Source organism: Tenrec ecaudatus, chromosome X (assembly GCF_050624435.1).
Source record: "Tenrec ecaudatus isolate mTenEca1 chromosome X, mTenEca1.hap1, whole genome shotgun sequence".
Lineage (NCBI taxonomy): Eukaryota > Metazoa > Chordata > Mammalia > Afrosoricida > Tenrecidae > Tenrec > Tenrec ecaudatus.
In genome coordinates, this window is record NC_134548.1 from 101,160,594 (window position 1) to 101,170,807 (window position 10,214).

The window sequence follows — 10,214 nt, forward strand, 5'->3', positions numbered from 1 at the left end:
GCTCATACACACAAAGTGATTGAAGTTTGGCTTTATACCATATGTGGTGAGTCACTTTCTCTGAATTCGTTTAAGGACCTGGCAATTGTACAAAATGCCCTTTTCTTGGATGACACTGAGGGGAAGAGGCATATCTACAGAAGGTAGACAGATCTCTCTTACTTCCTTTCCTGCACTACACTTTCCAGTGACCTTCATGAATGTATTCCCAAAGACCTCCTGTAATTGGCATGTTCCTCACTAGGCTGCCCCCACTCATTCTATCTCTATAAAACAACAAAGCCAAACCTGTTGCCATGCTGATTAAATGGACCCCCGAACGTGTCTAAGCTGTTAGCTGCTATTTTAATTTGTTAATGAAAAGACATTCATGGCTAATATTATGTGAATTAACTTATTTCTCACATAATGTACCTGCATTTCAATGCCACTTATCAAGAGCTGGAGTCAAAATACGAAGAAATGACCCTGCAGTAAGTCATTGGAGATAGTTCGCTCTTCATTTCCAAAGTTTTGCAAAGCAGGAGTTTATCCAGAATTACTCTCTCTTTTCACACCCAAAGCCAAACAAATGCCAAGTCCTATTGTTTCTTGTATTCATTTTATATAATTTATAGCTTTTTCACTTCTCTTTCTTCAATGTTACTACACTTGCAATTTTTTTTATATGGAGTATTGCAAAACCTCTGACTCGGGTCTCACTGCCTCTCATCATCCATACTTCTGTAGTGAAGGTCTTTTAAATAGGCAGATGTCATGCATTAGATTCCCAACTCCCAGTGTTTTCATTTGAAAAAATTTAAATTTTTGTACTGTTGAAGGAATAGAACAATGAACACCTATGCGCTCTTCACCAAGATTCATTAGATTTTAACAACTTGACACAAAATGAATTTCAGACTTCATGAAATTTCACTATAGCCCTCCTGATGCAAGAACATTTTCATACAGAGTCACACTGTAATAATTCCTATGAAAGTTAACATTGATATGATAATATCACTAAATATGGAGAATACATTCAAAATATTGCCAGCTGTCTCAAAAATAATTTTTGCCCCTTTCCCTCTCATGCTCTCCCAAGTTTCATTTTTGCATATTAATGATAACAATAAATCTGTAAAAATCTATAGGATTTCTTGTTATAATTTTCTTTGAAATTCATATGTTGAAGAAACAAAGTTGCTTGTAATAGAAACTTTCATTTATTCTGAATTATATTGATGGCATCTATGTGATATCATTTAGTCTACTACTTCCTGGTTTTGAAATAGAAATATGTAGAGACTTGAGCAGAGTCATATTAATTTTTTAAACACAAATTTATATCTGATATAGGAACATGGTATCTTGTGATCTTGTTCTTTGTGATTTAAGATTAATCTGTGGGCGCATACGTTGTCTGTCTAAACAACTGATTAAACATTTTCCATTAGTTGTTTACATAATAATCTAGCAATCAATTAAACATTGCCTAAATCCATTATCCAATTGTTTTCTACATTTTAAAAATGATTTTGGATTTGAAGAAAACTGGCTAAGATAGGATAAACAGAGTTCTTTCATAGCCTGTTGTTATTCACCATCAAGTAGGTTCCTACTTATAATAACCGTACTTAGAACAGAACATTTCTAATTCTTGAACCATCTCCATGATCGTTGCTCTATTTGAGCCCATTGTTTTGGCAACTGTGCCAATAAATTTCAATTAGGGATTCCTTTGATTTGTCTAACCCCCTACTTTACCAACCATGTTGTTCTTTGTTAGTGATGAGTGTTTCTGTTGACATGTCCAAATAAAATAAGTCCAAGTTTTGCTATACTGTTATCTGAAAAAAATTATAGCTGTATCTCTGCTAAGATGAACTTGTTAATTATTCTGCCAGTGAATAGTACATTCTTCACCACACATCAAATTCATCAATTTTTCTATTTTCCTTTTTGTTTTACATCTTCCCTATGCATGTGAATTAGCTGAAACAAACAAACAAACAAACACCTTGTTTTAGGTTTAGGTGCATCTTAGTCATCAAATGACAGCATTGCTTTTCCAAAACTTTAAAGAGGTATTTTGCAATACATCTTTAAAAAATTTCTTGTGATTTAAGTTTACAAAGTGGGTCATCAGTTTATCAGTTTTGCCTTTCAACACGTTTTGTTACAACTCATTGATTTCAATCATCTCAAATTATCATTACTTATTTATCCAACTTATTCCTTGTAATTTCCTGGTTTCAATACATCTTTTGATTTCTTTTCCATGATGTTGATTATTGATTTAAGCAGAATGAAATAATTGATAACCTCATTTTCTTAGTCATTAATTATGGTTGCTTATTGGTCTAGTGGTAAGGATCTTTTTCCTCCATATACACATGTAATCCTTAATGATAGCTATTGTCTTTGATCTTTATTAATAAGTACTTCAAGGCACCTTCCTTTTCAGTACACAAGGTTTTGCTGCAGTGTTCTTTTTTATTTTTTTAATTATTTTATTGGGGGTTCGTACAACTCTTATCAAAATCCATCCATCCATTGTGTCGAGCGCATTTGTACATTTGTTACCATCATCATTTTCAAAACATTTTCTTTCTACTTGAGCCCGTGGTATCAGCTTCTCATTTTCCCCCTCCCACCACCACCCTCCCTCCCTCACAAACCCTTGATACTTTAGAAATTATTATTATTTCATGTCTTACCCTAACCAATGTCTCCCTTCACCCACTTTTCTATTGCCTGTCCCCCAGGGAGGGGGCTATATGTAGATCATTATCATCAGTTTCCCCTTTCTCCCTCCATTTTTCCCTTACCCATCTGGTATCACTACTATCATGATTGGTCCTGAGGGGTATATCTGTCCTAGATTCCCTGTGTTCCCAGCTCTTTTTTGTACCAGTCTACAATCTCTGGTCTGGCTAGATTTGTAAGGTAGAGTTGTGATCATGATAGTGTGAGGAAGGAAGCATTAAAGAACTAGAGGAAAATTGTGCATTTAATTGGTGCTATATTGCACCCTAACTGGTTCGTCTCCTCCCTGAAACCCTTCTGCAAAGGGATTTCCAGTTGCCTACAGATGGACTTTGGGTCTCTATCCCACAATTACCCTCATTCACAATTATATGATATTTTTGTTCTGGATCTTTGATGCCTGATACCTGATCCTATTGACACCTTGTGATCACACAGGCAGGTGTGCTTCTTCCATGTGGACTTTGTTGCTTCTCAGCTAGATGGCCGTTTGTTTCACTTCAAGTATTTAAGACAACAGATGCTATATCTTTTGATAGCCAAGCACCATCAGCTTTCTTCAACACATTTGCTTATGCACCTGCTTTGTCTTCAGAGATTGTGTCGGGAAGGCGAGCATCACGGGATGCCAGGTTATTAGAACAAAGTGTTCTTGCCTTGAGAGAGTACTTGAGTAGAGTCCCAATGTCCATCACTGCAGTATTCTTAAAGACCCAAAGTGATTGCTAACAAGAGGCATATAGTCATTAAGTGCTTCACAAGCACTCTACGCTGTGTGTCTCTGGGGTGCAAAAGAGAGGTACAACATTGAATCTGCATGGTTTTCATATAATTGTAGTTATGATTAAATAATAATGAGGAAAAAATCAGATGCTTTACAATAACTTTAGTTCCCTAAATTCAAAGAATATTGAAAAGAAATAATCTTTGAATCCTCAAGGATTTTGGAACTGTCATTTTGATTTGATGTAACTTAAAGCATACTGAGTTCATTGAAGAAAGTTTAGAGGGATGGAAACACCACCTTCAGAAGTGTATAGAACTATATGGATAATATGTTGATAAATCATAGCTTCACATTTTGATAGTTTTCTTTAATAATACTTTCTATGATTTTGTAGCAATGCATTATTGCTTACTTTTGTATTTAGAATGTAAAATTTATTTTAAAATGGCTAAAATTCATGTACAATTAACTTTCTGACTAAGACATTCTCCCTATGCTTTTGAATATGTTCTATAACAGACTACGTTTTTGCCACCTGAACACAAAGCTTACATGAGGAAATGTACATTCATTTTGATGTATGTGAGTAATCCAGGGAGGAAGAAACAATCTTAGATCTTATTTAAAATTATTAATCAAACAATGTAATCTGAGATGGAAAATTTCAGGTGGCATATTTCATGAGAGACATGCTGACAAGAGTCCAAATATTTACCAAGAACATTTCACTTCAATTGCAGAGTTGTTTATAAAATGACATTTGAAAAATGAGCCCCTATTAAGGAAGAAAGAGTCTGGTCAAGAGATGCTAAAACATAATATAGACCATAATGTTAAAAACACTTTAGCTCTCTCGCTAGAAGAAAATCAATACAATTAACTTAATCTTTCTGGAACAAACAAAAAGTATTTCACGAATTGTAATTTCACAAAGATGAATTCAACAGGGAATACATTTTGTGGAGAACATTAAAAATAAACCCAACTATGTCCTTTTTGAATGTGCATACATCAAACCCAAAATGTTAGTTTTTCCTTTACTGACAACTTTTGAGGCACTTTTAGGTTTGGGTTCCCAGAGGACGTTTTTAACGAACCTCGCAGCAGCACCTTTGTCCAGCTTGCCGGCCTTCTTCTTGTTGCCTCTGGTTATGTGTTCTCAGATTCACTCCAACCCCTGCTTTACTGGATGTTCTCTGGGGCTAACTCCTTTAGTGACCAAATACATTCCAAACATCAAGTTTCAATAGTATGCAGAAACTAAATCCACTTTTGCTTATTCGAGGGGGTCCAGCTTCTGCGACAACTCATTTCTACAAACAGACATCAGGGTCTTCAGCATCTCTTCCACAGCACCCGTGGATAAATATTTATCAAAGGTCGATAAATAGTCATGAATTTCAATTGGAGTGTCTTCATTGACTTCTTTATTCGCCGCCATTATGGGTAACTCATTAGCCTTCAATGCTGTGTTCTATACTTATTATGTTTAAGGGCTCAAAATCACTGTAAAAAGCTGCAATTGATATAATTTATAGATGGTGTGAAGTCTAAAATGTACTTAACATATAATAAGGGCTTTAAAATTATGTGACAATAAGAATTCAAAGCAAATATTGAAGACTCTTACCAGGTAGAAGAAACTGGTGTGCAGTGTTTTTATGAACATTTCATTCTGCCTGGTGAAAGAAAACATTGCTGAAGCACGCACGTCGAGTTATCCCTGGAATTATTTATTGCTTTAAGCAAGTAGGTTATTTCTTCTTTATATATAATTATATGAATTACATGAATAACATTCTGTAAGCCATGCGAAGAAATCTTCAGAAGCAATAAATAATTAATGGCCACTCATAATTTTTCAATATTCGGTGAAAAGTTACTTTTTATAGGTCCATTGTTCTCTTATCCCAAAATATACATTATATCTTAACAATACCACAGAATAATGAAAATTCCCACAGTAATATTTGTTGTGTACATTTATAGTTCATAAGTCAATATGGAATATCACCATTAATGTACTATAAGAAATCATTTTTATCAACTGTTAATTAACAAACTACATGTTTAATAGGCCAAATTTAAGATATACAAAGCAGATTTGTAACGTATCCAAAATAAGCTTAAATTTGGACTTTTCCAAATAACAGGCTTTACAAATCATTTTAAAGGGTAACATTGCCATCTTATGGCCTGCTTGTTGAAGTAACCTTAAGATAAAAAATTACAAGTCCAAATTCAAAAAGATGCTGTGGTTTTTAATGATTTTAAACTATCCAATGGAGGAAATAGATAAACGAGGGAACTAAACTCTGGCATTGCTTCACTGTCATCTAGCACTATGAAGTACAGAGAAGCAGTTCTTTAATAATGAGTATGATCTATACATAGACACACAAGGGGAATCCATTATAAAGGATAATATTTATATGCATGCAACACTAGGCACAATTTATAAAGATATGTAGCTGGAATATCGAAGATGGTGGACCAGGGGAACACATACTCTGAGAGCTCTTTCGAACAAAGTGTGTTTGGTGTCCAGGTAGCCGAGTGGAAAGAGTCTGGTGAGTGAACTATCCTCCTGGGACAGCACCCCACCCCACCCCACACATTTGTCCTGTGTAGGGGCCTCGGTGATACAGGACCTGATTCATGGGACATCTCGGGTCACTGGGCTGCAGCCATCATGGCCGTGACTAGCTATAGGCCCACTCTATCCCCAGACCGGGACCCCGAGCCCAGAGTTGCTTGCCTGCTCTACAGAGACACAGTCAGAGGTGGCAGGACCCCCTAGAGCAGCTGCCCACTCGCGGGACCCTACTAGGAGAGAAGCTTCCCTTTCCCGTGGTTCCCCTCACCCCACATGGCGGCGATCTGCTCTTGGGCCCACGTCCTTCCCTCCATTCATCCAAGGCCTGGTTAACTGACCTGCAGGCCACCAGGGGCTACCTTGGCAACCCCCACGGAGGACCATCCACCCCCATTGCTGCCTGGGACCTCTCCACTGTCACCCTGTTTGCCCGGCCACCCGCCCTGTCAGCTTAGCGCCCTCTCCACTCCCGGCTGGGAACCTGCACTGAGCACTTCCTGCCAGTGTGGCCAGCAGCCAGAGCCTATCCCGCTTCTACCCCTGACACAGCGTTTCTGCTGGAGCCACTTCAGGCTGGCCTGCGTGACCATGGAGACCCATGCCAGCAGCCCGGGCACTAGACAGGCCTCCCTCGAGCACCCCTTCCAACATGGACATCCCCGGATGCAACAGTGGGTGTGCCTACCTACTGGGAGCACGAGCAACAGGGCTTTGCACTCCAGCCAGAGTGGCGTTGCCCTCCCTGGGGCACTGCAGGGATTCCAGCGGCCGGTGGCTCCGAGCTCTGAGCCTGCCATGACACATTCCTTCCAGTGTGGAGGGCAAGCACCATTGCTCGCCAGAGCCGCCGCTGTCTGATCCAGCTCAGACCACATCGCTGTGGAGCCTACGCCGCTCATAGGGCTGTTAGCTTAAGCAATAAATATCCCCGCCTGCTAACAAGCCTAGGACACGGCTTTGCAGTCCAAGCCCGACCCGTCTGTACACCCCAGCCAGCTCTGACCACCGCGAAGCCCTACAGGTCCCCAGCGCCAGCGTCTATGCCTGTCCCAGCCCTTCCCACCCGGCATAGGAGGCGGGCACTGCGGCCTGTGCCTCTCTCAGCACCCTTATGGCACCAGCATTCCTTGGGGCCAGTGCAGGAGGCCCGCCCCTGGGGGGCTGCTCCCACCTGTGTCACCTCTGACCACAGGCTCAATTATAGCCCTGCAGGGACCTGGGAGGGCTTGCTGACCTGAAGAGCATCCCCTCCCCCACATAGCCCAGCTCCAGAGCCAGGATCAGCACCACATCCCATGGCAGTGAAGCCTCGGCCACCTCCGCCTTCTATTAGGCATCACAAGAAATTAGAGAGAAAAGATGTGTGTGTGTATATATATATATATATATATATATATATATATATATATATATATATATATATATATATATATATATATATATATTATCGCATGCTGGTTTTTCTCTTTTCTTTCTTTTACTTTTTGCGTTTTCTTTTCTCTTTTCTTTCTTCCTCCTTTTTCATTATTACTAGTACTTCTCTTCTGTCCCTTTCCTATAGGTTTTCCTTCTATCTCTTTTTTCTTATCCTTCCACTACCACTGTTATCACTCCTTTTCTCTTCTGTTTTATAGCTTCTCCATCTTCTCTCTCCATTTTTTTCTTTTTCCTCCAAAAATTAGGTTAAAAATTATTTTTTATTTTAACCTTTCAAATTATTCTTTTTTATTACTAAGCAAAAAAATGGGCTGCCAAGGGTACCCTGAAAAACCAGGTCAAAGCAGCCCGAGGGCACTCACTGAGGCTCCAGCCCCACTCCATTTGCTGAAACATCCCACCACTGTGGGTCACTAAGCCTTCAGGGAACTCTGTCTACACAGCATTCTGATCCATCCTTATAGTAGGTCATATGCAGTCCATTGAAATAATCCTTAATAGTAACACAGATAAGGTTACCCTGACCTCCCCGAAGCATGGGGCCTATGAAAGGATCGAGGAAAAATCAACAGACCACATCAGTCCCAACAACAAAAAACAGACAGACAAAACATAGTAGCAGAGCTAATGTCTCTCACAGAAGAAACGGATAAAGATGTGCCACAGAAATCTGCTTGTAGTAATACAAGAGCTGAGCGAAGCAACGCAGAATAAGGATAAAATGATAGAGGAGATGAAGTCCACAACAGAGGGGATGAAATCCACCCACCAAAGGGAACTGCAGGAGCTAACAGATGAGGTAACAGAAGCCACACACAAGGTCACAGAATTTATGATTAGGTTTGAGGAGGCAGAGGACCGTATCAGTGATATCTAGGACACTGAAACAGACCTAAGCGAGTGAGAAAGACAGTCAGAGAGGAAAATTAAAGGAACAGAAGATAGCCTGAGATCAATGATATGCTATGAAGAAGAATAATATTTGAATAATCGGTCTACCGGAGCACAGCACAACCCACAAGTCGACAGTCAAGATATCAAAGGAATTTCAGGAAGAAAACTTTCCCACCCTCACAAGGGCGGACCAGGCACTCATACAGGTAGCAGAAAGGATGCCACCTAGACTAGACCCCAAGAAGAACATGCTAAGACATATAATAGTAAAAATATATAACTTAGAAGAAAAAGAGGAAATTTTATGAGGAGCAAGAGAAAGGAAGACAGTCACATAGAGCCGAGCGCAGGTAAGAATATGCTGAGACCTGTCAGCCGATACCATAAAGAGGAGGAGAGAATGGAGCAACATCTTCCAAAAGCTGAAAGACAAGAACGCCTCCCCAGAATCCTGTACCCTGCAAGTTAGCCATTAAGATAGATGGTGAGATAAGGGTCTTCCAGGACAAGGAAAGACTCAAAGAATATGCTGTATAACACTCGACCCTGCAGAAGATACTGGCTGACTCACTATGGCCAGAGGATCAACCTCCACCAAGAACAAGCAGGAGACTACCACATAGCCCATCTCCATCTAGAAGCCAACATGCCAGCAACAATTACCAGGACAACGGGGTCTCAGATGGAAAAGAAGACAAGATAGAAACTCTCCACTCAAACACAGCACACTGATATGAAGTGAGATAGGTAAAGACCCAAAACACAAAACAGGTTACGACAACTATGAATCCACAAATAGTAATAATAACTCTGAAATCCAATGGACTCACTTCGTTCATCAAAACAAAAAGGCTCAAGGACTGGTTCAGAAAACATAATCCTTCAATCTGTTGCCTGTAAGAGACATATCTTAAGCGAATAGACAAGAATATGCTACGAATAAATGGTCGGCAAAAAGTTAACCAATCAAATTGTAACTCAAAAAAGGCAGGGGTGGCTATCTTAATCTCTGACAAAATGGACCTCAGAATTCAAACCATAAAAAGAGACAAAGAGGAACACTACACAATGCTCAAAGGTTCAGTAAATACAGAAGCACTTAGCATATTGAATATTTACGCTTTTAATAATGGTGTGGAAAATATTGTCAAACAAACCATTAAAATATGAAAAAAGAAATCGCAGACTCAATAATCATAGTAGGTGACTTTAACACTCTGCTACCAGAGAAAGCTCACTGGGAAAGAAGCTCAGCAAAGAGGCCATAGAACTAAACAATGTAATTAGGCAACAAGGCATGATAGACACGTATAGGGCTTGCCATCCAAACACAAAGGATTTCACATTCTTTTCAAATCTACATGAATCCTTTTCAAGAATAGACCACATGCTGGGACATAAGTCCAGCCTGAGTAAATTCAAACACACAGATATTATCCAGACATCTTTCTCATATCACCATGCCATAAAGCTTGAGATTAATAAGAGGGCGTACAGAAAAGCAAAGGCAACCATTTGGAGAGTGAACAACGATCTCCTGCAACATGAATGGTTAGAGACCCAGACTGAGAGGATATTAGGAAGTTTCTAGAAAATAACAAGAACGAGACTAACTTATGGGACATTGCGAAGGCAGTTATCAGAGGTAGTTTGATATCATTAAATGCATATATGAAAAAAGAAGAAAGGCGTATGACAGATACGTTAGCACAAAACCTCGAACAACTAGAACAAAGTAAGCAGAAAAACCCCTCCAATAGCAAGAGAAAAGAAATCATAAAAATCAGGGAAGAGTTAAGCCAGTGGGAAAAC

At 39.5% G+C, this 10,214-nt stretch overlaps 1 pseudogene; it reads right to left on the bottom strand.

Moving 5' to 3' along the window:
• Positions 1–4,460: 4,460 nt before the first annotated feature.
• On the bottom strand, positions 4,461–4,916 carry LOC142433589 (nuclear nucleic acid-binding protein C1D pseudogene; annotated as a pseudogene).
• Positions 4,917–10,214: the final 5,298 nt, after the last annotated feature.